Source organism: Mus musculus, chromosome 17 (genome assembly GCF_000001635.26).
Source record: "Mus musculus strain C57BL/6J chromosome 17, GRCm38.p6 C57BL/6J".
Classification (NCBI taxonomy): Eukaryota; Metazoa; Chordata; class Mammalia; order Rodentia; family Muridae; genus Mus; species Mus musculus.
This window is the reverse complement of record NC_000083.6, coordinates 50,211,074-50,238,018: the sequence shown is the minus strand read 5'-3', so window position 1 is coordinate 50,238,018 and position 26,945 is coordinate 50,211,074. Positions and strand designations below refer to the sequence as shown.

General features: G+C 46.7%; 1 long non-coding RNA gene and 2 pseudogenes across 2 annotated transcripts; all 3 read left to right on the top strand.

Annotated features, from left to right (window-relative positions):
- The first annotated feature begins 1,243 nt into the window (after positions 1-1,243).
- Positions 1,244-3,637, top strand: Gm41597. 2 transcript variants are annotated; one of them, XR_876869.1, is made up of 2 exons: positions 1,244-1,670; positions 2,741-3,637. It is a non-coding gene; the product is annotated as a predicted gene, 41597 (long non-coding RNA). The 2 variants fall into 2 exon arrangements; XR_003952241.1 differs by lacking the exon at positions 1,244-1,670 and adding an exon at positions 2,115-2,238.
- Positions 9,649-10,377, top strand: Gm18735 (predicted gene, 18735; annotated as a pseudogene).
- Positions 23,608-25,282, top strand: Gm9191 (predicted gene 9191; annotated as a pseudogene).

Genomic DNA, 26,945 nt, shown 5'->3' with positions numbered 1-26,945 from the left:
CAGCACCTTGTACAGAAGAGTGTGGTGGAGCACACCTATGTGGTCCCAGTCCTGGAGGCAGAAGGGTCAGAAGTTCAAGGTCAGTTTCAGCTATACAAGGATTTCAAAGTCAGCCTGGGTTACTAAGATCCTACCTTTAAAAAAAAATCAAATAAAAAAATACATGACAGTCACGATGGTTCACAGGGTGACCATGCTTGCCTCAAGTCAAGTGACCTGATCTCTGGGACCCAAGTGGGGGAAGGGGAGAACCAACTCTAACAAGGCGTCTTCTAACATCCACGAGTTGTCCTACACACACACACACACACACACACACACACACACACAGCGGATGTTTAAAAGTAAAGCATTAGAAATTCCATTTAGCGGAGGAGTCTGCCTTTGAGAGTGGGTGACCCTTCAGCACCAGGTTAGCATCCTACAACTTGAGGCTGGTATCTCACTCATCCCGCAGGAGGCAGCCCGGGAGGATGCAACAACGCTGTGTAATCTACCTCATCCCCGTTAGGTGGCGCCGTAAGCCAACAAAGCTGCCCAGCTCAAGCCAACAAAGATGTCCAGGACAATGCCTCTGAAAATCGGTTTTCTTCCATTATTACAGGCTTTTTAGTCAAAATGGTTCCCTCGCCTTTCTTTGCTTCTTTCTTCTTTATCAGAAAGGGTCTTTCAGTGTGAAATACAGCGTGGGTTTGGTGCCAGGTGGAAAAGGAAATGTGTCTTAATCCCTCGCCTCGGAAGAAAAAGTGTTTGTTCATCACAATTGACATCTGGTCAATTTTCAATTAAGTAAGCAAGCAATAATAATGACGCGATGCTTCATTTGCTCCAGAAGCCAGGCAGGCACCAATCAGCTGCTCTATCCAAGGAGGAATTAAACAGGCACCCCCAGCCCCTGCTCTACCCAAAGCCCCAGCCGCAGACAAGCAGAGAAGGCCGGAGGACACATTCAGGGAGCAAAGGTTTCTGCTTCAAATTCAAGCAAATTGGCTGGGCACAGCAGGGAGGACAGCTCTGACAGCTCCATTGTGTCAGCCTCTGGCCTGAGACTGAAGGAGGCCAGGCTTGTCCCCATCAGCCCTAGGGTTCTGCCATGGATGGAAAGGAGTGAGGTGCTTGGTGCCAGAGACTAGAGTTTTAACCACCTGGATGCTCTGTACAAAGCTATTCTTAACTCAAAATGCATTAAAATAAAAAAATAAAATAAAATAAAACAACTTTGTTTCCCACTGGCAAGGAATATTGAACCAATCTTTACAGTGTTGCCGCTTGCAATCTATTCATGCCTGGTTATTACAGAAAATGAGAACACACAGCTTGAGTAGAGACCACCAAGTGTGAAAGGGAAGGCTGGCCAGCAAAGCCAGACGACCCAGCTGTCCGATGTGCTTGTGACGTTGTGATCTCTGGAGACACAGACATTGGCAGATAGGCCTTCAGTCCCCAACCCATCCTGACGCCTAGAGAAAGCCTAGGTAGTGAGGGCCGTAACCTCGGGGGATGGCTCAGAGTGTCCATCCTTTCTCCAGCCTGCCCCAGAACTTAAGCTGAGCCTTCTGCACACACTGGAGAGCGGGCTTGAGTGTGTGGAAGGGACGGACTACACTCTGAGACACTCAGTAACTAGCATCCCAACTTCTCTTCCTGGCCTTGGATGCTGGCGGCCAAAGGTATTTATCTTGGCAGAATGGCTGTCTGCAGCCTGGCACTAGACTGCCCCAGGCATAGGATGCACTAATGTTCATTGTATGGTGGGGACTTCTCTGTCACTGTATCCCATGTGCATCAGGGACATGGTCTGAGACTACTGAGTCAGCCCACGTGGCTGTCCTGTGCCCCAGGATTCAGAAAGCTCCCATGGGGCAGCTCCTGGTCTCAGGCTTCTTCTGCACTGGCTGCTTTGGTGGCCTGGGGCCGGGGGCGGCTGGGCTGGGCTGGGCTGGGCTGGGCTGGGCTGGGCTGGGCTGGGCTGGGCTGGGCGTAAACTCTCCTTTGATCAGGCTGGTTGGTGTTATAGCTTGTTGCTGTTAGCTTAGACTTCTGTTTATCACAGGACAGAAAAGATGCTCACACCTCTCTCTCTCTCTCTCTCTCTCTCTCTCTCTCTCTCTCTCTCTCACTCAGGAGTCATCTTCACCTTCTGAAATATAGTCTCTCTCATTTCAATGTTCTCTTCCTTCTGTCATAGAACATACTAATTGGTTGAATGTGCAATGGAGATGCATACATCTTTTGTTTGTAAGTTGAAAGCACCCTTCTGGCTTCCAAAGCATGTTTTATTTATTAAAGAATAGTCAGAAATTTAAAGCCAGTGGGATTATAAAATTAGACCCTTTCTTAGAACAAAACAAAAACAAAGACTTGTCAGGAAACACAAGGACCAGAGGAAGCTGGGGGTGGGGGGCACGGGGGTGGAGGTCAGGTGAGGCCAGGAGGGAGTTCTTAAAATCCCAGATGCCCAAAGGAAAACAGAGCTTTTTTTGTTTTTGTTTTTGTTTTTTTGTTTTGTTTTGTTTCATGTTGCGAAGTATGATCTTTACAAATTTGGTAGCATGCACATCACTTTTTATTCCTATATCATTTTCCTCTGAATAAATAAAAACTATTTCCCCCTCTCTCTTTTCTTTCCTTCCTTCCTTCCTTCCTTCCTCCCTCCCTCCCTCCCTCCCTCCCTTCTCTCTCTCTCTCTCTCTCTCTCTCTCTCTCTCTCTCTCTCTCTCTTTCTTTTCTTTCTTTCCAGGGTCTCACTTATAGCCTTGCTGCGAACACCAGGCTGGCTTGGAACTCACAGAGATCACCATCCTCTGCTTCCAGATTGCCTCTGCTTCTACAGGCCTGTGCTACCATGCCCTGCTTTGGGAAATGCACTGCAGTACCACTGTTCAATGGCTACGGGATGCTATCCCGTTCTGTGACCACAGAATTACATTTCTTCAATCTGTATTTGTTCAAATCACAAACACCCACACAACTTTCGCCTGTATACTTCATTTTCTTCAGACAAATTTTCAAATATGAAATCTCTATATTGACACCCAGGAACAAACAGACTTTAATACCTGTTGCCAAGGCCCCACCTAGAAAAGTTCTACCAAATTGGGGTGACAAGTGCCCATTTTCCTGAATTCTCCCAGAGTTTTATAACTTTTGATGCATTTTAATTTGATATCAACCATCATAGTTTATATTTTTAACCACTAAGAGAGTTATTGGTAAGTTTCTTCCTGTATTAGTTTTGGATAGTTTTATCGGGCTCAGTGCAATGCAGGGGACACCTGTCCCTTATGAAAGCGGGGCGTGACATCTGGCCAGCTATGTACATGGCGGCAGCAGCTGGGGTTATGGCTTGTTCAAATCTGAAGGATCAGGAAGCAGAGACCCCGGGCTGGAAATGGTGGCAGGTCTAATCTTTAGAGCCTACTTCTGGAAGCCTAGACCTATCAGCTGTGCCTTGCATTCAAAAGATTTCATGACCTCCCAAGGCACCACCAAGAACCAGACCTATAACCCTGTATAGTGTGATGTTTCACTTTAAACCTCAACATTGTTCTTGTAATAGTTTTCTGTTCATGAATTTGTTTTATCTTTTTGTATTGATATCATTATGTTACTATTGGTTTAAAATGCTCTTTATGCATTTTGGATATTGTCTTATTCTGTTTTCTGTTGGTACAACAAACTATGAGACCAAGCAATTTAGAAAGAATAGTTTCTTTGGCTTATGGTTTTGGAAGCTGAGAGAAGCTCAAGAGAGCAGTGTGAGCCTCTCCTCACTGTCTGGTGGGCAGCAGGCCTTTCTGCTGCATCTCGGCCTGGCAGACAGCGGCGAACACTCGGTGAGTGCAGGTCTCAGGGTCTTCTTCCCACAGAGTCCAATACCATCGTGGAGTCCTCTCCTCACCTCCAACTTCACCATAGTTGCCATGGCAGGCCCACTTCAAATATGGCTGGCACATGACCAGAGACTGAAGCTCCAGTCAGAACTGGAGGACATGTTTGAGTCACATAAGATATTAACTATTGTCATTATATATACTAAAGCTTTCTCCATTTTTTGACTCCAATTTTGTTTTTTTAAATAAATATATTTAATAAGTGAAGATATTAATTATTAAAAGAAAATAGTAGAAATAACACCCAATGTTCCATATCGCCAGTCAAATGGAATCAAAAAGAGCATATTTTTGAATCATGCCATTAACAAAATAGAAAAATTGTAATAGATTTTGACAATTCAAGTAAACATGACAAGTTAATGTATATAATACAGAGAGTTTCTCATAGCTCCATTTTGCACACATTTTCAATTTTCTTAAGCAGAATTTTCGTTCTAAATTTTTGAATGTAGCAATGATTTTCTGTTCATTTCTGTCTTTGGAGTCACATTTTTCCATACTCCGTTTTGATAAATATTTACTTGTATTTTGTTGAGTCTGCTCTTTGAGTTTGTCACTTTTGCCTCAAACCCACGTGTTCCCTGTTTTCAGCACATGTTGCTTCCCACGAGCTCACCCTATGCAGTCGATCAGTCCAATCTTTCCCCTTAACATTTGTAAATATCAGTCTTTGTACTTGGTAAATTCTGATTTCTACATTTGGGGCCCAAAGTTTCTAAGTTTAGTCATTTTGAAATGTATTTTACTACCTAGTAGGCCTGCCCCCGGAATTTTCTAGATATCTGTCATCTTTCTTCCTCTTGTGAGCATATTCTTCCGGGGGAGCATCACAGCTCAGTTGCTGCATCAGAGGTCTCCAAATGAATGAGACTCACAGGTAGATTCAGAAGTGGTGGCAACCGAGCATTGCTGAGCCGCCACATTGAGGTGCTTGGTGTCCCCTTCCTCGTCCAGCGCCTTGGTCCTCTCATGTGATTATGTTGTGACTTTCCTAGATGGAATATGTTCTTCCTCCTGTTTTCTAACTTCTCCGGGCTGCCTGTTACTCCGTTGTGTGTCATTTTCCTTGATCCATTCATCAGTGCACGGACAAATCCCCGAGTGGCGGTTTGCCAATAGTGCTGCTGTGAGCATATGTGTACAAGCTTGGGCTACTGAGTCCCAGGAAAGCACCTGGGATGGCTGGACCACACCAGAATTCTGGGCTCAATCATCTGAGGAGACATCAGTTGTTCCCTGTGACAACCAAATCACACCGCACTCGCGCCAGCCAAATGCAAGCTACTGGTTCTTCACAGCTCACTGGCGTGTTATTTTCTGGATTAGAAAAGAAAAAATATTTTTTAAATAATTTAATCATTTATTTGTTGTGCAATTTGGCCACTTTTCTTACTACTGAGGCAAAATATGTGACAGAAGACAATTCATGAAGAAAGGGTTTATTCCAGCACAGTTTGAAAATAGTCCACCACAGTAGGAAGGTGAACTGGGAAGGAAAGCAGCTGTCACATTGCACCTACAGTCAGGGAGGAACAGAAAAAATGCCGGGGCTCAGTTTGGCTTCTCCTTTTCTTGTCTTTGGATCCAGGCCCATAAAATGACAACACTCACATTTAAGGTGAGTTTCTTTCTTAACCCAGTCTGCAAACTTGACAATCAAGAGTAGTCATCACTCCAAGATGAGTTTGTATGTGTGTGAGTCTGTCTGTGGTGTGTGTGTCTGTGTGAGTGATGTATAGTATGTCTGTGTGTGATGTGTGTATGTGTGTGTCTCTATGTGTATGTGTATGTGTGTGAGACAGAGTATGAGACTGTGTGTGTGTGTGTGTGAGTGTGTGTAAGTGTGTGACAGAGTGTGAGACTGTGTGTGTCTATGTGTGTGATGTATAGTACGTCTCTGTGTGGTGTGTGTGTGTGTGTGTGTCTCTATGTGTATGTGTCTGTGTGTGAGACAGAGTATGAGACTGTGTGTGTGTGAGTGTGTGACAGAGTGTGAGACTGTGTGTGTGTGTGTGTGTCTGTGTGTGATGTATAGTATGTCTCTGTGTGGTGTGTGTATGTGTGTGTCTCTATGTGTATGTGTCTGTGTGTGAGACAATGTGAGAGACTCTCTCTCTCTCTCTCTCTCTCTCTCTCTCTCTGTGTGTGTGTGTGTGTGTGTGTGTGTGTGTGTGTGTGTGTGTGTGTGTTACAGGGTGTCATGTAACCCAGGCTTACCTCAAGCTTCCTATGTAGCTGAGGATGACCCCATGACCTTAACTTCTACCTCAAACTCACAGAGATCCACCTGCCTCTGCCTCCTAAATTCTAGGATTATAGACAGACCACATGACTGGCTTGACCTTGAACTTTTGACCTTTTGAGGGTTTTGTTTGTTTGTTTGTTTGTTTTTTGTTTTTTGTCGTTGCTTTGGTTTGTTGTTCTTTTTCCACATAGTAGTAGCAGTTCCACAGAGAGCCAGGACTGGGATTGACTGGCTCAGTAGCTCAGCATAGCTCACACTCCGTCTTCCTAGTCTGCCAGGCTAAATAGATGCCTTTGCCTCTGGTTTCTACCCTCAGGGTTACAAAGTGGCGGTGATAGCCCTAAAGCGCCACACAGTTCTCCTCCTCGCACTCTGTTTAAACGAGAGAAGACTTGACTCTCTTCATCACGGTATGGAATTGTCACATGCCTCTCAGCCTAAATAAATCACCGACAAGGGAGACAACTACAATTTGGTACACAGATCCATCCACACTTGCCCCCTGGGACTTTGGGAACCCCAGTGTCCTAGAATTAATTATCTGCTGCCAGGACCAGCCTCTAACTATCCAGAGAGACCAGAAGCTTCCGCCCTGATTGTCTCATGGTTCAAGGTCAACGATGTCCCCAGGGAGTGTTGATTCTTCCTCCTGTCCTTCTCTCTAATGCACTCGAAGCCGTAGTTGTGATGCTTGGTGGAAAACTGAACTCCACTGCATGGTGTATGCAGCCCTGCTGGTCCCCACTGGCCCCTACTGGCCTCTTCAAGACCCAACACAGGCTCGCTAGTTGACTTCTGCGTGCCTACAGCAATCGCAGATTTGAAATGGGATTTCCTTATTACAGAGTACCCCAAAGGGCACTTAACTTCTCGTGCTTGCTACACCTCAAAAATCCAGATAACCTTCATGCTGAATTGAAAACCAGAAAGGTCCCTGTTCTTGGGGTGGAGTGTATGTCGTAGCAGCTCTTCTCAGGATACTACAGTCAGCAGCCTCTGGTGTCATAAAAGTGTCACCAAACAATCCCCGCTGAGACAAGATGGGTGGGGCTTTATTTTCACAGCTACACTGGTCATAAGCGATGTCTCTAAATAATCAGAGCTCTGGAAAAAGCCTCTGCTTCTTACAATGGAGCACAGACACAGCACCTCAATAGCTATCAGTTTTGCCTGGTACTCTATGTGCCCCTTCAAAAGTCTAAACCAATTTTAATAAACATGCTTAACCCCAAAGGGAAGGTGATTGACTTCCATCAGGCCTTATACCAATACTTGCAAGCACATGGCCATACCGGGAGCCCGCCGAAGAGCATAGCCCATGTCCTTGTGACCTTGTAGCTCACTGGAGGTGATCAGGTCTTCGTGAGCCACCCATGAAGAATACACAGTACTAGGAGCTTTCTCCATGTAGAGGGTGTGCCAACACAAAGCACACTTCCATCTCAAAGGGAACAGGAGATCATTAATTCTGGAACTAACTAGGAGGGACCATGGCTCAGGAGCACAGCCATGGGTTTGTCAAATCCCGAGTACCCAACATGGAAGCAGTTTTGCGAAGTTTGTCCAGTAACCGAATAAAGATGGACACGAATCACGGTGCTCTGCAAATACCTTGGCGAGACTATGAGTAGGTGGCTACGGAGCAGTGGACACACCTCAGCCATGGTGAAAACCAGCGTTTTGTTAAGTTAGTACATTCTAAGAGGTTTTTATCTGTCAGCCAGAGGATGTTAGAAACATGGATGTGGACAACAGATTCCTTAAAGGCTATGGATAGCCCAAGGTGAGTGGAAGTCAATGGAGCTTTAATCTGGCACCAGCCTTTCCAAGCACAGCCTCTCTCCAGGAATTCGTGTTCACAGATACCAAGAAGGAGTAGACTCCTGTGTGAGCCTAGCTGGACTCCGGCCCAAGTGAAGGTTTCTTCCAAGAGTCGAAGTCAGGGGGGAAATGTTTATATTTTCAAATCCTTTACAAACTACCAGATCCATGTTTTATCTCTCTGAATTTGAAAGCCACGCATGAAGGGAGTCGGGGGAGCTGGCTTATTAGTCCTGTTCAGGGCACAGAGAGGTTGAGGTTTGGACAGAGGCTAAGGAACATATTCAGGGGCATGCTTCCAAGAAAAGGAACGGGTGAGAGGTGAGCACAGAGCCAAATTCAGCACTGTGCAAAGGCACAGAGTGGAGAAATCTCCTCCCCAGAGGGCGGGGAGTGTGGGAACCCTAACCACAGCAGAGCCCTGAACACAGATTATACATAGGAAAACACCCCATGGCAGCATGCTCCCAGTGTGCCCACTTTAAGAAGAGAAACATTTTTTTTTAGACATGCTTAGCTCAAAGCCATGTAACAGGCTGTCAGGTTAAAATGGAGAGCAGGCCTGCCTCTGGGTATCCTCAGCTACTGCTCTAAGTTTTGGTTGAAAAGAAAGGAGCCTTCACATGGGTGTTAATATAGGAGTTTGTCAAGGGTCAGGGCACACATCAGAGCACCCCAGAAGCAGGGCAGGTCAGAAGAGGCATGGGCCTGCAGCTGGCTTTTCAAAGTGTGATCTGTCTTGGGGGTCCCTGCTTGGTCTCTCTTCCTGATATAAACACTGGAGGAAATGGTTTGCTTCATCTTGCTGCTTCTAAAGCCCAGCGTCGCGTTCTCTCTCTCTCTCTCTCTCTCTCTCTCTCTCTCTCTCTCTCTCTCTCTCCTGCTGCTTCTCATTTCACCTCAGAAGCTGAACATGGCTGTAAACAGAAGATGCTCCAAGGCGCGGCACTCCAGCCACCCCCCCCCCCCGCGGCCACACAATCAGCCATGACTGTAAGGGGATTGGGGGGGAGCGTTGACTCAGGTAGGGCAGGAGAGAGCAGGGGAAGCCTTTGGGGTACAGGTGATTTTGCAGCCCCACTACCCGAGAACCTCTCAGGAGTCTTTTTGTATTTTTTCTCTTTCTCTTTCTCTTTCTTTCTTTCTTTCTTTCTTTCATTCTTTCTTTCTTTTCTGAGACAGGGTTTCTCTGTGTAGCTCTGGTTGTCCTGCGATTTGCTTTGTAGACCAGGCTGGCCTTGAACTCACAGAACTTCACCTGCCTCTGCCTTCTGAGTTCTGGGATTAAAGGTGTGTACCACCACTGCTAGGCTCCTTAGGAGTCATTCACGCCGTCAAGCTAGCTGAGGCTTCTGGGCCTCCCCCTGTGTCTCTTCATGCTCCTCCAAGGGTTTTAGCTGAGGACCAGGAATCATCGAGGTCTTGAGGATGGGCTGCTTAGGGGGTGCCCACGGGGGCACAATCTCGGCATGCATTCTCCAGCTCTCATACAGGTTCATCAAGTGTCTTTCAAATACCACATACTCCAGGACATCCTTGGGCACATCTTCCTGTCTATACATCAATCTGCCAAACCGATCATAAATGGCCAAAGTCGGCCAAGTGTGCAGGCGCACGGTGACCTGTTTTCTCAGGCTCGGTGATCTGCGGCTAGGCTAGCATCCCGGCGGCCTTTGCACGAGCAAAATGGCAGCCCCCGTATCTCAGGGCTTGTTCTAGTTATCCAGGACTTTGGGATGGTGGTCTCGGCATCCCATTCTGGTGACTCAGTCTACAGCTGTAGTTCCAGTACACACCAAAAAACTCCAAGTACAAAACAGAGAAGGAGTTTTTGGAATATGCCAGGAAAACAGGATTGGTTGAACGGTTGGAGCGCCCTATACATTTGGCCTGTACAGCTGGTATATTTGATCCCTATGTTCCACCAGAGGGTGATGCTCGAATGTCATCTCTTTCAGAGGAAGGACTGACACAGAGAACTGATCGATGGTGAGATGGCTCAGCAGGTAAACCACATGGTGGCTCACAACCATCCCTAACAAGATCTGACTCTCTCTTCTGGTATGTCTGAAAACAGCTACAGTGTACTTACATATAATAAATAAATAAATAAATCTTTAAAAAAAGAGAGAGAGAGAAAGAATGTGGCATCACAGCTGGCAATTCGAAAGATAAAAGAATTTGATGCTAATTTTAAAACGAAATACTTCCCTGAAAAAGCTAAAGATATTTTTCATTGAAGCTCACCTTTGTCTAAACAACTCAGACCATGACCGGCTTCTTACCTTGGTAACTGAACACTGTTTTCCGGACATGGTCTGGGACCTCAAGTACAAGACTATGCGCTGGGGCTTTGTGGAATCTCTAGAGCCAGCCCAAGTGGTTCATGTCCGTTGCTCAGGCCTGGTGAATCAGGTATCTTTCTTATGCACAGAGATGGCACCGCCCACCATGGGGCAGGCCCTCCTGCAGCAATCATCAACCAAGGAAATGCCTCACTGACACATCCAGGTTAATCTGATGGATACCGTCCTCCTTCCCCTTCCCCAGCCACCCGAGATTGCTCTGCCCAAGTGAGTCAGGTCCACAACCAAGATCAGCCCGAACACTTGGGGAACTCTGCTAGGTTTCTGCAGATTAAAAGGGACATTTTCCCTGGAGCTAAAGATGCTGAACACTCTTTTTTTTTTTTAAGGAGACAGACAGACAGACAGATATTCAGACATTTGTATCTCTCTCTTTTTTTCTTATAATCGCTATGGCACTCTTTTTAATTGGGTTATTTTTTTTCTTGTGGTTTGAACTTCTGAATTATTCATATATTCTAGACCCTCTATCAGATGTGTAGCTAGTATAGACTTATAGAAGCTCTGAGATTTCATCTTACTCCAGCCAGAATGGCTAAGATTTCAGAAGAGAGACAACCAACACTGAGATGAATCTGGGGAAAGGGGAACACTTATTTGTTTTTAGTGGGAATGAAAATGGGGCAGATTCCTCAGAGAGCTAGAAATAGGTCTACTATATGAAGCAGCCATAGCCCTCCAGGGCAGGGTCCCAAGGGATTCTGTATTCTACTACAGAGATGCTTGTTCATTCGCATCCACGGCTGCTGTCTTCAAAATGCGAGAAAATGAAAACAGACTAATGAAAATGTGCTTCAGGGAGATTTGCAGGTAAATACCTGGAGCCAGAAATAAACAATCTGACTGAAGTACCCCAGACCCAGAAAGACCAGCATTGTATACCCCCTCTCCGATGTGGATGATAGATTTGGGTTTTGAGTATATGTGTTTAAATTGAGGGACCTACTGAGGGGCTACAGGAAGCATTCAAGGGAAGGAGGGTAGACTACAGGTGGGGGAGGGGAATAATGGAACAGGACGGGTTAAATGGGCTGGAGGAGGGGACTACAGGATAGATGAGGGAGTATGGGGAGAGATAACTAATGCTAATGGCCTTTTGAAAAAGCCAGATAGAAATTACTACTATAGAAGCTTTTAAACACACACACACACACATATACACCCCACATATATAGTTTAAATGGAGTTACCTATAATGGGGAAGCAATACCCCTCTACACAACACATGGTATACATAATTAAAGGCCGTCAGTGCCAGGCTAGTTACATTGCTAGTGCCACTCTATGGCGTCCCTCCACAACTTTGTAGTAAGATGCTGTTGCTGTGGACACTAAATCTGAAATAGCAGGACATGGAGAAACCAAGCTGTTCCCTACTGCCTAGCTTTCATTCTTCTGGAACATTCTCTGTACACTACCGGGTGGAACTATTCAACAGCCCTACCCGGCTGGGAGCCCTGGGTACTACAAGAACAGATGACAAGATGTACCCAGTGCCGCCCAGTGCAACAAATGTTATGAGAGTAGCCAGATTATCTTCTGGTTAGGTTTAAAGCTGCCTAGATGCCTGGTATGTTAAGTGGGCCAAAACCTTGTAATTGGCTAGGCCCAAGTCCATAGGCAAGAATGTGATACTATTATTTTGCTAAATGGGTATAGCATTAAACTGACTTCTAATGATTTATAGCCACAGATTAATGCAACTCAAAGTCTTCATCAGAAAAACTACTTCTTCCTCTTCCTCTCCTCCTCCTCCTCCTCTTTCTTCTCCTTCTTTTTTCCCAAATTGTGACTAACACAGAAACTCACAATGGCTCAATGCACAGAGAGTAAGAGCCTGTGGAATGCTCAGCTCTAAATGGAACAGCCGTACACACCCCTTCCCCAGGTTTCAGGAATCCTCTTAGAAAACAGGAGTGGAAAGATTGTAAGAGCAAGAAGCTGTGGGCAACCCCAGCAAGGTGATGTTTGCCAAGCATGGAAGGGTTCTTGCATGTGTGAGCTCACAACAGCTGAGACTGCACGTATAAGACCCGCACAAGACCACATCATGGAGAAATCCCAGTATGGATAGAGAGGAGAGGCTCTGATAGATGGCTCAGGTAGATGGTCCCACATCTATGCTCCTACAGGCAGCCCCTCAGGGGATGCTGTGCGTGTAGGAAGAAAGAACACATGAAACAGGGAGGGGAAAAGGTTGGGCATAAGGAGAAATCAGAGGTGAGAAAGTGGATGGTAATTTGGATGGTGAAATTCTCAATATAAGAAAGAAGAAGGAAGAACGAGAGAGAGAGAGAGAGAGAGAGAAAAGAGAGAGAGGAGGAGGGAAGGAAGGATAGAAGGAGGGGAGGGAGGGAGGGAGGGAGGGAGGGAGGGAGGGAGGGAGGGAGGGAGGGAAGCTTAAGTCTGCTTGGTATTTCAACCCATTCCCTACAATTTCCTTCCTAAAAGAGCCTCAGACAGAGACACCTCAAAAAGGGAGTAGTGGGCAAGCTATGGGTCCTGGTGGCTCATAGGGAAAAGGCAACATTTCTACACAGTAGGTCGGCACAGTAGGTCTCTCCAGGCCAGAAGCCACCCAGCCAGCATGAGCTGCGTACAGCACAAACAGAAAGAAGCTGGTGAGTCAGGCAGGAACACTGGTGGAGGGGACAGGATGTTCCATTTGCTCCCTGACACCCCAGGCTGTAGAGCAGGACAGGTCCCCTTGGGTAGGGCCTGGGAAACAAGTTTCTGCCCTGCCACACAATTCTTCCTCTCAGGTCTGCCCGGTTCTGGCAGTTAAATGGAGAAAGCATCCACTCTGGAGCCTGGCTGGGTTTGGGAGGAAGGTAAATTAACAAAGGGAAATTCACTGCCAATTCCTGAGGCCCGGCGCTTGCAGGAATAAATAGGGATACGGCAGGAAAACAGGCCTATCACCACACCCTACATCTACAGGGGGAGGGGCATGCCAGAAAGGGGCATTGCATCTTTTTTTCCCCATCTATTGGGTGAGGAGGACATAGCCCAGATGAAAAATGCACAGGTGCTTCACAGGCAGCGTGAGGAGTGAGGACACCCTGGCAGTCTTGTTTTCTTACTGCAGAAAAGGGAGAAACTTTCTTTAAAAAAAAAAAAAAAAGAACTTCACCATGTCAGATGCGCTGAAGACCCATGGGTAACACACTCTGACTCTAAGAACCGAAGGAAGTTGATACTCAGAGAAGTCAAGTGACTTGACCAGGTATGCCCAGCTTGGAAAGAAAAAAGTCAGGGCTTTGACCCTGTCCAACCTCCTGATTCCCTATTCAGTGGCCTTTTCCAAGTTGCTGGATAATGCCCAGGCAAGAAGAGGATCCAGACACCCTACACACAGGGAACAACAGGCAGATAGATGCTCAGCCCCATAGCCATTTCCCACAGAGGCTCTCTTCATCTCAAACTTTAATGGCAGGCCCCTGCTGTTTCAGGGCAGGGAGGCCAAGGTCCAGGAATGGAAACAATGCACCTCCCACACCAAGAGTCCTGAAGAGTGAGCTGTGCGGGCTTCCGCCAGCCAAGGCTTCAGAGGCTGGGTCCTCTCACCCTCAGATGTGGGGGTACGGGGAGGACAGTAGCACCTAAGACGTGCTCATATGCTTCACCGAGAAGAGGAACTGGCCTCTCTTCCCCACACAACCACTGCCCAGGGGCTGGGGGACTTGGTGTGGAGAGGACACGGCTTCAGGGAGGTCTGCAGAAGAAGCAAGGACAGAGAGATCACCAAGGAACAATAATTAAACCGAAAGAAAAGCATGGTATCTTCAGGACATCACTGAGTGGGACCTGGTAACCCCAGAGAGCATGACACCTTCCTTTCTGGGTCATCACCCCTCAGACTCAAGGCCTGGACTGAGTCCAAGACCCCGACAATAGACCTAAGTTTCTCTGTCTCTCTCTTTCTGTCTCTCTCTCTCTGTTTATAACCTTGGAGTCTTTGCTACATCATTCATTGCCTTGATTTTTCACCCCCCACAGAGCCCTCCCACTCAGTGCAAAGCTCAGCTGTTTATATAGATTAGCTGATCAGTGAGCGTCAAGGAGTCTTCCATTTCTATGCCCAGCCCCAGCCTTCACTTGGGGTTACAGGCCCACACATGCAACAGTGCTTAGCCTAGCCTTGCAATGTTTGTTTGTTTGCTTGTTTATGAAGCAGTCTCACTATGCAACCCTGGCTGGCCAAGGACTCACGATCACTGTCTCTGCCTCCCTTAGCACGATCTGTGCTAAGATTAAAGGTGTGTACCACCACACGTGGCAGCAATGGCCAGCATTTTAGGTGGGTCCTGGGGGTCCAAATGTAGGTCCTCACGTTTTGTGGCAAGCATTTTATTCATCTTTGACACCTCCCTAAATTATCTTTTGAATCATACATATATATCATATTCATAACTATATATTTCAGAAAAGATCAAGTCACAGTAATGCCAACCACTCACAAAGCTGTGGTCCACTGCGTGTCATCCAGGGAAGAGGGTTAGAAGTGGAAACAAAACTCAGTCCTAGTCAACAGACATTCTCCACATCTGCTCTGAGTCACAGGCTGGCTGTGTCCTTTGCTGGGCTGTCCACGTTGGAGCCCAGGAAGTCCTTCAGGTGAGGTTGGATGGGCCTGTCTTTACCAAGGAGGGTCTGGGGTGACCTGCAGCATGCTGCTGTCCCAGGGGATCACACCCTCCCTAAAATAGCTTTGCTATCATAACAGAGACTCTGAAACAGTCTGATTAAAAAGAGGAAAATCTAGCTGAGGACTGGCTCAGCGATCAGAATGTTGTGTAAACACAGGGACCTGAGTTCAGTCCCCAAGACTACATGAAAATCTGTGTGTGGTGGCTGGGCCTCTAATTCCAGTGCTGAGAGACAGACAGGAGCAGGGAGCGGGCTCACCAGTCAGCCAGTCTAGCTCAGATGCAGTTCCAAGTTCAAGGAGAGAAAGACCCTTTCCCAAAATATAAGGTAAAGAGCAATAGAGAAAAATACCAGCAACCTCTGACCTTCTGACATGTGACTGAACAGGTGAGTGTGCCTACACACACACACACACACACAAGCACAAATGCATGCATGCATGTACACACACACACAGTAAGTAAATAAACAAATAAACAAATGGCTTTTTAAGTGACTCACAGTTTTGTGAGTTTCTATCCTTGTATCTTACAGGGAGACAGCACATTGTGACAAGATTGGAACAGCTAGTCACTTCATGGTAGCCAAAGAGCAGAGAGAAGGGCATTTCACACTCCCCTAGAGTTCCCAGACCTCCCTGTCAGGCTCTCCTCTAAGAGCTGTCAGCCCCTCCCTCCCACCAGGAATAAACTGAGCTCTAGACCTTTAATGCTTAGAATGACTAAGACCCACCAAAAGCATCCTCAGTTTGGGGGTGGAGCATACATGGACAGAGGAAGCTTGCTCTCTCCTTGAGCACAACACAGTTAAAATCATAAGCCATCTGCCAGTGAGCACACACACACACACACACACACACACACACACACACACACACACACACACATTCTGAGTCCTTGCCATTTTAGAATGGGGGTGTGCAGCTCTAACCTTCTCGCTGGCAGAAGGCAAGCAGGATGGGCAAGGCTGATCTCTGAAGGAGGAAGTCGGAAAATCTCTGGGGAAGAGATTCATCTTTCCTGCTCCTGTGTGACACCTGAGGTGTCAGGGTGGGAGCCTGGAGAGGGAAAAGTGAGTTGTGACTGGCGTAGCCTCAGGACAAACAACAGTTTCAAGAGCTGCTGAAGTACCACAGCGTGCCTAGAGACAACACAGAGTGCAGTGGGATGGTTTAGATACTTGAGGGAAACAGAAAAATCTTTCAAATGGTGCTGTAAACAAGAGGTTCTCAACATGTGGGTCAAGACCTCCTGGGTGTGTGTGTGAGGGAGTTGTATGTTAGATGTTTGCATTGTGATTCACAAAAGTATCAAAATTACAGTTATGAAGTAGCAATGAAATAATTCTATGGTTGGGGATCACCACACCATGAGGAACCACTCAAGTACTAAAGGATTACAGGGTCAGGGAGGGTGAGGACTACTGAAGCCTATTAGATAAACGAGGATATGGTGTCAGCGTGAGACTGTGATGTTGTGTCTTTGTGAAGTCAGGGTTTCAGATTTATCAGTATGATAAAAACAACACCACCACAAAGTGTTTCAAAGAGGACCGACATGGAATAAGAACCGTAAAGGCAGCGACAGAATTACTACTCGGCCCCACAGAGACACACAGAGACACACATTTTCCATACAAGGAAACCAGGGTCATTCCAGATGAAATGAACGCACTCTTTACTTTCATTTATGTGTCCTTGTTTTTTCCTTTTTTAAATAGAAATGTGTGCTTGATGTAATTTGTAAGATCATTGAGTTGGAGTAGAAGCTTGACTAAGATATAAAAGTTCTGCAAACGGCATTGAAGGCGGGGATCCTGTTAACATGCAAGGGTCAGGCTCTCTCAAGAACTCTAAGTCCAAATGCTCATTTATTTTTCTGTTTCATCAAGAGGAGGTAAAAATTAGCTGATGCCACTGAAGTGGAAAGATGGACGACATCCCTGGAGGAAAACGACTCCAGCAGCAGCTAGGAGCATCCGCCATTCTTCTCCATCCAGGGTCAATTTGCTGCGAGTGGTAAACCATCTCTATGTGGAGGCCATATTGTTACTAGACTCAGGGGTCACAGCCTGTGTCCTCCAGAGTTGGCCACCTGTTCTCAATAAGCCAAAGACAGAAAAGTAATAGTGAAAAACAGTGGGAAAAGGTTATTCAATGTGGTCACATTGGGAAACAAACAGCTATGACCATTGTCCTTCAAGTCCGACTTCAAGTCCGGCTGTGTTTTTTTTTTTTTTAAATCAAATAGTACCTAGGATGTTGGAACATAAATAAGAAGTTGCTTGGATCTGAGTTTTTCTCAGATGATAAGGGGACTGTGAAAGGAGACCATCTGGGGATCTTGTGGAAGAGCCATGAAGATGGATCCTCAAGTCAACTTCCCAGAAGTCCTTTCATGAGAGAGAAACAAGTGTTCTGACCTGCTTCACTCTGAGGGACTCTGTCACAGCAAGATCCCAAGCTAGTCCCCAACCAGCACAGTGTGTCCCAGTAGTATTTATTGATGAAGGGGCCTAATATGGGTTTCTCCCTTTATTGTAATTATTTATTTTGTTACATTTTATATGGTTCTGAAGAAGCAATTAAATGAGGTGAACTATGGAAAATAAACTCATAACAACAGGAGCCATAGGAAGAGTAAGGACAAGGCCACTGAACCCCACAGTGAACACTCTGGCCTTAGGTAAGTGCCTCAACTGTCACATTCATAATCTTTAAAATGGGAACAATTAATCTGCCTATGTAGTGTATGGGACAGAGCTTGGGTAAGAGAATAAGCATGAAGATACTTGAGAAAGCCCAGTAGAGACACAAGTAGTCATAATTATGGGAGCATTTATGAAGATTCTTGGGTCTAGGGGACCCTAGGAGAGAAAAAAGAACCTAAGTCAGTGGTGTCTGAACTGTCAAACTTCTGTGTGTGTGTGTGTGTGTGTGTGTGTGTATCTTCACACATGTGCAGGTGCACACTTGTATGCATTTGTGCAGAGCACAGCAATCAACCTTGGATGTCGTTCCTCAGAATGCTTTTAGAGACAAGGTCTCTTGCTGGCAGATACACACACACACACATACACATATGCACATTCACACATATGCACTCACAAGTACACGCACACATGAACACACATACACACACATACACACTCACACACTCACACAAACACACATACACACATTCATGCTCACACATATATACTCACACAAAAATATACACACACAAGCACACATACACATATACATACACATGCACACACTCACACATGAACACACAAATAAGTTGAGAAGAGGAATATGAGGAGGAAGAGAAAGAGCGCTCTAACACTTCCCCGGGCCACAGACACTCAGTGCATATTGAAAGAGGCTCCAGATCCCAAATACAATAGCACTCTCGCTACAGCACCCATTCTTGGATATTTTGGTACAGCAACCAAAAACGGGTTAAAACACCTTCCAGTTATTTCTCTCTCCATTCATGGCATCCAGAAACCGATTTGCATGTATAAGCAGACAGTTCAGTTGTACAGCACCCTTTTGTCCACAGATTTTCTTTCCTCCTTTGGTGCTGCTGATCTACAGTGTTGCCGCCGCAATACATTTAACAAGAAGGAAATTGGAGTGATTTTAGACGCAAGAGCCATCATCCCTCTCTCCACCCAGGATTTGGGAGTTGAAGTCTGAAGACATATCAGGGGAAAGTCTGTGTTTGCTTAGAATGTAGCCATGTTTTCATAGCTGACACATCACGTCACCTTTTCACATTCTGCATCTCTGTGGCTGAAAAATTATGCAGAAAACTCTTCACCCCCAAAGGGGGGTGCTCCTCTGTGGAAAGAAAACATTTTGAAAATGCATTGTGCTTCTGACAATGTCTGTCTCTCTTTACTAAAATATCACATGCATTTCAACCTCGTAACTTTCTTTCTTTTTTAAACCCGGAGTGTTTAGCTGAGGAAGGGTGCCCTCCATCCTGGGAGGGAGGCACAGAATCTTGGCTGCTTCTGCCATGAACGGGTTTGATGTTCAACTGCAAGTCTGTCCGCTACAGAGGAAGGGAAGAGAGGGTTCATTTCTTAACTTTCGGAAGACTGGTTATCTAACGCTATTTGCTTTAGATAAACTTTATGGTCTAAACCATCAGGAATTTGGGATGTAGTCTGTGGACTTTCTTGACCTTGGAGGTGACTCCAGAGGAAGTCGACTAAACTACAGGCTACACTTAGCTGTCAAGTCCATGCTGCAGAAAAGGCTAATCGTCTAATTAGGATTGCAGTTCTGCCCTTTGGTGCATGGATGGGATTATCAGTCTCCCTCCTAGCGTTTGGTTTGGGTATCTGTGCTATCAGAGTTTAATCGATTTGTCTGCTAGTGTGTTAGTCCAGCCCTCCTCGGTTCCTGCCATGTTAACTCAGTGACTTTAAGTCTGTTACAGTGACTTTGAAGCCCCTCCTTCCATTTCACCCCATTCCCCAGTCCATTTCAATAGCTACAGAAGTCTGTTAAAAAGCAAAAGCCTGGTGTTTCTCCTCTGTTGAAGATTAGTCAATGGCTTCCAGTGTTCTTGGAAAGCCAGCCATTCACTGGTTAAGGTGGGTAGAATTATTAAAAATAATTACTGAGAACGGTGGAAACTCTCTACAGTTCATTATTTCTAGCAAACTCACCAGGACTAACGTTGCAAGCTCTACAATGGTCTACAATGGCATCACCCTCTAATAACTTCATCAGTATTTCCTCAAATTTCATAAGCTTGCCTGGGGGTGGGGAGGGGAGAGAACAAACGTATAGTCACAGAAACTTAGTAAAAAACATGTACGTTGGCAAAAACTTGAGCCAAGAAAAGATGAAGAAAACCTGCCAACTCCATAGATCAGGCAGGGCCTGCATCCTGAATGATAGTCCCCAGTTTGATATTGTGCTGATAAAGTGTAACTCTCACCAGTAGTCACTCTTTTCTGTATAAAAACAAAACAATATGATTTTAGGATAAGTGTGGGGCCTGTAGTAGCTTCCTCAATGGGCAGTCACCACACAGCATAAAGGAGTCCACGGCAGGCAGGCAGGCAGGCAGGCAGGCAGGCAGGCAGGCAGGCAGGCAGGCAGGCAGGCAGGAAGGCAGGCAGGCAGGCAGGAAGGCAGGCAGGCAGGCAGGCAGCAGTATAAAGGTGCCCCAGAGATCTTTAATTCCTCAAACTGGCTGGCTATTGGGTTGACTTCGTCCCTACCAGATATTTAAGTGTTGCAGAGAGAAATGCATCACTGTTACAGGAAGCCGTGTTTATGGGCTAAGAAGGTGCTGAGCCCTTACAGTGCTCGCAGCACAAGCACGAGGACCCAAGATTGAACGCACACGCACACGCACACACACACCCCTTAGAAAATTCTCTCTCGGCCTCTTGGCAGTAGTTTCTCAAAGGATCTTCACTGGTATGGAAGGAGTGACCCAAGGCAGGAGAGTCCAGCAGAGCAGTGGCTCCTGGGTTATCTATGCTGTTACTGTGTGGAGTTTTGCTATCTTGTCAGCTTCCTGATGGAGGAAGAGGCCTGGGAGCCCTGCAGTGTGTCCTCCTACTCAGGACCAGGGGAGCGGCTCCCACGAGGCACCTGTGCATCACTGCAAATCACTGGAGACAGCTGCACCATTGTATACCCTGCAGATAGCAAACACCCCTGCTCTACCTGCACATGCCCTCTTACCCCACTCACCTCTGCTCACAACTGCATTGTCCACACTCACACAACTGCAGACCTTTCCACACAGCCACATGCCTTCACTGTTTTTTTTAAAGAATTTATTCATTCACTCATATTTATGTGGATGTGTGTGTGTGTGCCTGCTTGTTTATATGTGCACCACATTCATGCAAGTGCCTGAGGTTAAAGATGGCAATGGATCCTTGGAACTGGGGGGGGGGGGTCACGGACAGTCGTGAGCCACCCAGTGTGAGCACTGGGAAGTGAACCCAGTCCTCTATAAGAGCAGCAAATCTGTAAGTTCATTATAAGAGTCTTACTTGTGGAACCATCTCTCCATCCCCGCCCAGATGTGCCTGCACATGCCCTCAGAGATCTGCGCATGCTTGCACATCTCATTCCCACACACCTTCACACAGCCTTGAACACCTACACACACTCCCATATCCACACACATGCCTCAGTATTTTCCCATAGACCATGCAAACACCCCTCACACACTCACACACCCCTGGACACAACATACCTATACACTCCTGGGCATCCCTGTATGCTTTGGCACAGCCTCTACTCCACACACTCCCACATGCGCCTGCAGAGCAAGGGAAGAAACAAAGCTCTGGACATGCAGCTAATGGCTATGGGAAGTTTAAGAAGCAAGCGGAGAGCCAGGTCTGTAGTGTGGAACCCTGCTTCTTTATTCCATGCAGGAACTGGAAGGTGGATCTTCCAGGCTGCAGACACCCTGCAGAGCAGGTTCAAAGATGTGTCCTCAATGCCTGCCTTTCTTTTTGTCTATATGGACGTGTTTGTATCAGGTCATAGGGAACACAGTCTTGGGTGGTCGTGGTTAACAGTGGTAGGAAACTGAGGCAAGGGAATCCTGGAACTATACCACCCCAGCCCACCTGTTCTAGCCGAGTCTCCTTTCCATACAGCTCCTCAGTAAACTGCAGCATGACCCTGAATGACAAGTCCCCACAGATGACTGTCTGTCCTCTCAGGGACCCGCAGACCCGTGTTAATGGCTTATAGAGGCTCCATCTTTTAGGCAGGGACATACCAAATTCCTTAACTTGTGGGAACACTGAGAACTCTGCCTTCTACTACTGGCCACTGGAGCATAGTAGTTCTCCCTGAAAATAGCTGTGGAGATAGAGTGGCCAGGCTAACACTGCACCATGGCTTCCATACCACACCGATCCTATTGTCATGAGGAAGGAGGCCCTCATCCCTTCTCTGATCATCCACTCACACATGGGCGTTTTATGTGTCCCTTCCTGATGCACCTTGAACATGGATATCATGCCTTCCCACATACCACCTCCTAGTGGGTCTGTAGGATACATTAACAGGCTAGAGAGACTTCAATTGGCCACCTGGGTGGTCCTAGGTGTGCAGAAAAGTGGTCTGTGAGGGACTGGAGTAGGGACCGGATCCATCTCCTTGACTGGAAAACAGTTTCAGCAACCAAAGACGGGAAGTTCCAACAATCTGGCAGATTCCCTCACTTCTTGTTTTAACCTCTACTACTAAAAGTGGGGGAGATCTTCTTTTTTTTCTCTGAGTCTAAAGCCCTGTGCAAGAATGCTGATTGGCTGCTCAGACCACTTGACTCCCTGGAAGCTCACCACTTGGATAAGGTGGTTGAGTTGTTAAAACATTTTGGTCACGTGTCCAGCCCTGTGGCAGGAGGTCTCTCCCACTGAGGTAAATCGTGCAACTATGATTTTGTGTTTACGCATTTCCAAAGCCCGCAGGCAGAGCTGGGAAGGCCGGGCTTAGTTCACAACCTGGCTGGCTTGAGTGTCTAAGACGGGTAACACACACATGTGCATTTGCAGGAGCATTTGGCATGTGGGACAGTAACTAGAGGGAGAAGACCTGTCCTGATTGTGAAGTGCACCATCTTAAGGGCTGGGGGCCCAGGGAGGAGATCAGGGAAGGAGAAACACCCAAGGGTTCGAGCCACTTCCTTTTGGTGGCTTGATTCCTTTTGGTGAGGGAGTCGCCCACTGCTGTAGCAATAGTCCATGGCACTATGCCAGCTCCTTCTGCTTTCTTTCCAATGAGGACTCCATGCTAGGGAGTTTCTAGGTCTCAGAAGCAGACTGGACCTGCTGAGGCACTGGCCTCGGGACTGAGCACGCAGGACGCCACTGTTGGATGACTCCCGCCCTTATTAGCATGCTAACCATTCCAATAGGATTGGAATAACCCATCAGGTAAAGACTCCTGTCACCAAGCCCAAGGCCCTGGGCTTGATCTTCAGAACCTACATGGTAGAAGGAAGGAAATTACTCCCACAAGTTGTCCTCTGACCCCTGATCATGCACACACATGATAGTAAAATATTTGAAGAGCTCTAACAGGCCCAAGCATGGCAAATATGACATTGGCAGGTCTGCCCTTCCCATTGCCCCTCCCTTGCTAAACCGTTACATTATATCCCTAAAGCTTAGTTGGCCACTTTCTTATGTCTGACTCATTCCGGAGGCTGTTTATCAAGGTCCAGCTATCAAAATATCAAGGTCCAGCAATCAAAAATCTCCCCTTGGCGACCCTAATCAACATACCCCATCAGAATTTGCCAACCCGTTCTGCTTCATTCTAACACAAACAGTTTCCTCTTAGAATGACACCCTCAAAGCTATTTGCTGCTGTTTCTGCTCGATTTCGATTTAGCCAGCTCGTCTCCTTCTTTGCCTTGCTTAATAAAGGATCTCCGTGGGCTCGGAATTGGTGTTTGTCTGTGGTCTGTGCCTAATCCAGGGTCCAGAGAGGAGCACCCTGAGGTATGTAGGTCCCTTTGATATTAATTACAATTAAAATATTGTGTAAGATATTTATAATAACACAAACAATAAATTAAGCATATATTCTATGCCTGTTTGTTTCTCTAGAGAATCTGGCTAATACAAGAATTAACCATGGAGCAGCAGAGAGTTTAAGAACAGTCCAGTGCGCCTTTCGCTAGTCCAGAAAAGATGGCGTTCGGCAATCCCACGGATGCACTGTGAAGAGCCAGGGATTTGTGTTTGGGGGAGCTGAGTACGGGGAGGTACCTGGCTGGTGAGAGCTATGGTAGGTGGAGCCCAGGAGCCTATCCTGTAGACATGCCATGGCGCAATTCATGTTCTTCAAGAGCGATTTGCACTCATTGCTTCAACTGGACATGCCCATCCCCAATGTCCCGGTTGCACACTGGCAGCACAAAGCAAAGGAAGCCACAGGTCCATTCCTATCACCCATGCGAACTGCCAACAGATCGCACAGTGCCGGCTGGCCTTGGGTTGAACTCCCGGCAAATCTAATTCCAAGGTTCAGACCACCCCTAGCAAGCCTAGAGGTGACTGCTGTATCTCCCAACATAGTGCTTCCTAAATGGAGGTGGCCAGCTTCCTCTTGAGCAAGGAGAGCCAACCGGAAAGATGGTGGGAGGACGCCCACCAAGAAGGGGCATCAGGAAGCCTGGGCTCAGAACCTGAATTTTTTGTTAATGGTGGAAGCCAAGATTCTCAGGCTCAGTGGAAAACCTAAGAATGCTCTGGAAGGCTCCCAGAACAGATGGAAAGGACTCTACAGTCAGAAAGTCATGTCTGGCTCCAGCCGGAAGTCTTTCAGCTGCATTCCTTTCCTGAGAGACAGGATTCTTGATGCCCCTGAAATCCGGAATGACTACTACCTGAATCTTGTGGATTGGAGCTCTGGAGAGATATTGGCTATGGCATTGGACAACAGTGTGTACTTATGGAATGCTGGTTCTGGGGACATCCTGCAGTTGTTGCAAATGGAGCAGCCTGGGGACCACATATCCTCGGTGGCCTGGATCAAGGAGGGCAACTACCTAGCTGTGGTCCAGTAATGTTGAGGTGCAGCTATGGGATGTGCAGCAGCAGAAACGACTTTGAAACATGACCAGTCACTCCGCTCCAATAAGCTCCCTCAGTTGGAACAGCTATATCCTGTCCAGTGGTTCATGGTCTGGCCACATCCACCACTATGATGTTGGGGTAGCAGAACACCCCATGGCCATACTGAGTCATAACCAGGAAGTATGTGGGCTGCGCTGGGCCCCAGATGGATGACATCTGGCAAGGGGTGGCAATGATAACATTGTCAACGTGTGGCCTAGTGGTCCTGGAGAAAGGGGCTGGGCTCCCCTGCAAACATTCACTCAACATCAAGGTGCTGTCAAGGCTGTTGCATGGTGTCCCTAGCAGTCCAATATCATGGCAATAGGAGGAGGTATCAGTGAGTGACACATTCACATTTGGAACTGCTCTGGGGCCTGTCTAAGTGCTGTGAATGTGCATTTCTGCGTGTGCTCCGTCCTCTGCTCTCCCCACTATAAGGAGCGAATCTCAGGTCAGGGCTTTGCCCAGAACCAGCTGGTTATTTGGAAGTACCCAACCATGGCCAAGGCGGCTGAGCTCAAGAGTCACACGGCCTGGGTCCTGAGTCTTACAATGAGTCTGGATGGAGCCACAGCCAATGAGACTACGGTTGTGGTACCGCTTTGAGCTGGACCCTGCCCTTCGGCGGGAGCAGGAAAAAAACCAGTGTAGTTAAAAGTAGCCTTATCCACCAAAGCATCTGTTGAGAACAATCCCCCCACCCCACCAACCTGCGCGCAATAAAAGAATCAACCATGAATGGTTAGTTGGCTGGGAAAACTGAATCTGAGACAAGTGGTCTATATATTACTGGAATGCGAGCTTTGGAAAGTATCTGTCCACACCCTGTTCATGGGTGTGTAGGTGTGTATTTGAGAAAATGATGCAACTTCTATGGGTCGGACTGGCAGAACCCTCATTCTCACACCTTCTTGGACACAGTGCAGATGGAAGGACCAGGCTACATGATTCTGACCAGTAAAACATAAGCTCACCTTGACAGGCGTACAGTTTCCTGATGTGCATGCCGCCTCTTCCCTGACCCTCTCCCTACTTCTTTATTTCGTAATAGTGTGTGTGTGTGTGATAAAAATAGATAGATATAGGTATAGATATAAAGATAGATGAGTCAGAGACGGAGACACACACAGACACAGACAGAGACACAGAGAGAGTATGTGTGAGAACACTTGTGGACCTCAGAGAACAGCCTCGGGTGCTGATCCTTATCTTCTGTCTTGTTTTTAGACTCCTGGCCACTGTAGCTGGGCTGTGAGCTCCTAGGGATTCTCTGGTCTCTGCCTCCCATTTTCCTGTGGGATCGCACTTTGCAGACACATTGCAGTTGCTCAGACCAATGGATCTGACATGACATTGGGTTTGGGATGAGCACGCATTTCCATGCTGTCACAGAACGCGCTCTTATACACAGTGTGCTTATTTCCTTATTCCTGACTCATTTCTGAGACTGATTATCAAGGTCTAACTATCAAGACATCAAGGTCTCAGGGATTAAGCCACCAACCAACTAGTCCACACGGCTCCAGCTGCGTATGTTGCAGAGGATGGCCTTGTCATGCATCAATGGGAGGAGCAGTTCTTGGTCTGCTCGATAGATGCCCCAGTGTAGGGGAATCGAGGGTGGGGAGGCAGGAATGGATTGGGTAGGTGGGTGGAGGAACACCCTCATAGAAGCAGGGGAAGGGGGTATAGGATAGGGAGTTTCTGGGAGGGGGGCGAACCCTGTAAAGGGATAACACTTGGAATGTAAATAAATTTTTAAAAAATTATCAGTCAAAAGGCAAAGAAAAAAAAACATCAAAGTTCAGCAACCCACTTCCTTTGGATGCAAGAGGGTGATGGTACCTGGTACTGCAGTAGCCATTTGCAAAAGGCAAAAAATATGAGATGCAACTTTGGGCCATCAGCTGTTTCCTTTAGAATATGTATGTATGTATGTATGTATGTATGTATGTATGAATGCATGCATGCATGTTTTGTGTGTGTTTGTGTGTGTGTGTGTGTGTGTGTGTGTGTGTGTGAATGACAATCCATACCTACTCCCACTCAACTAAACCAGTAAAATCAAGCATCTGTATCTGGTACTTGCAACTCAAATATCCCTAACGGTTGATATGCTGAGTAGATTGGAATCACTCTTAGCCATAAAGTCTCAAAGGGTTTTATTCAGTGACTCTCAACCTTCCTAACGCTGTGACTGTTTAATCCAGATCCTCATGTTCTGGTGACTCTTAACTATAAAATTATTTCATTGCTACTTCTTAACTGCAATTTTGCCATGGGTATAAATAGTAATGTAAATACCTGATCTACAGGGTGTCTGATGTGTGACCCCTATGAAAGGGTCAATCAGAC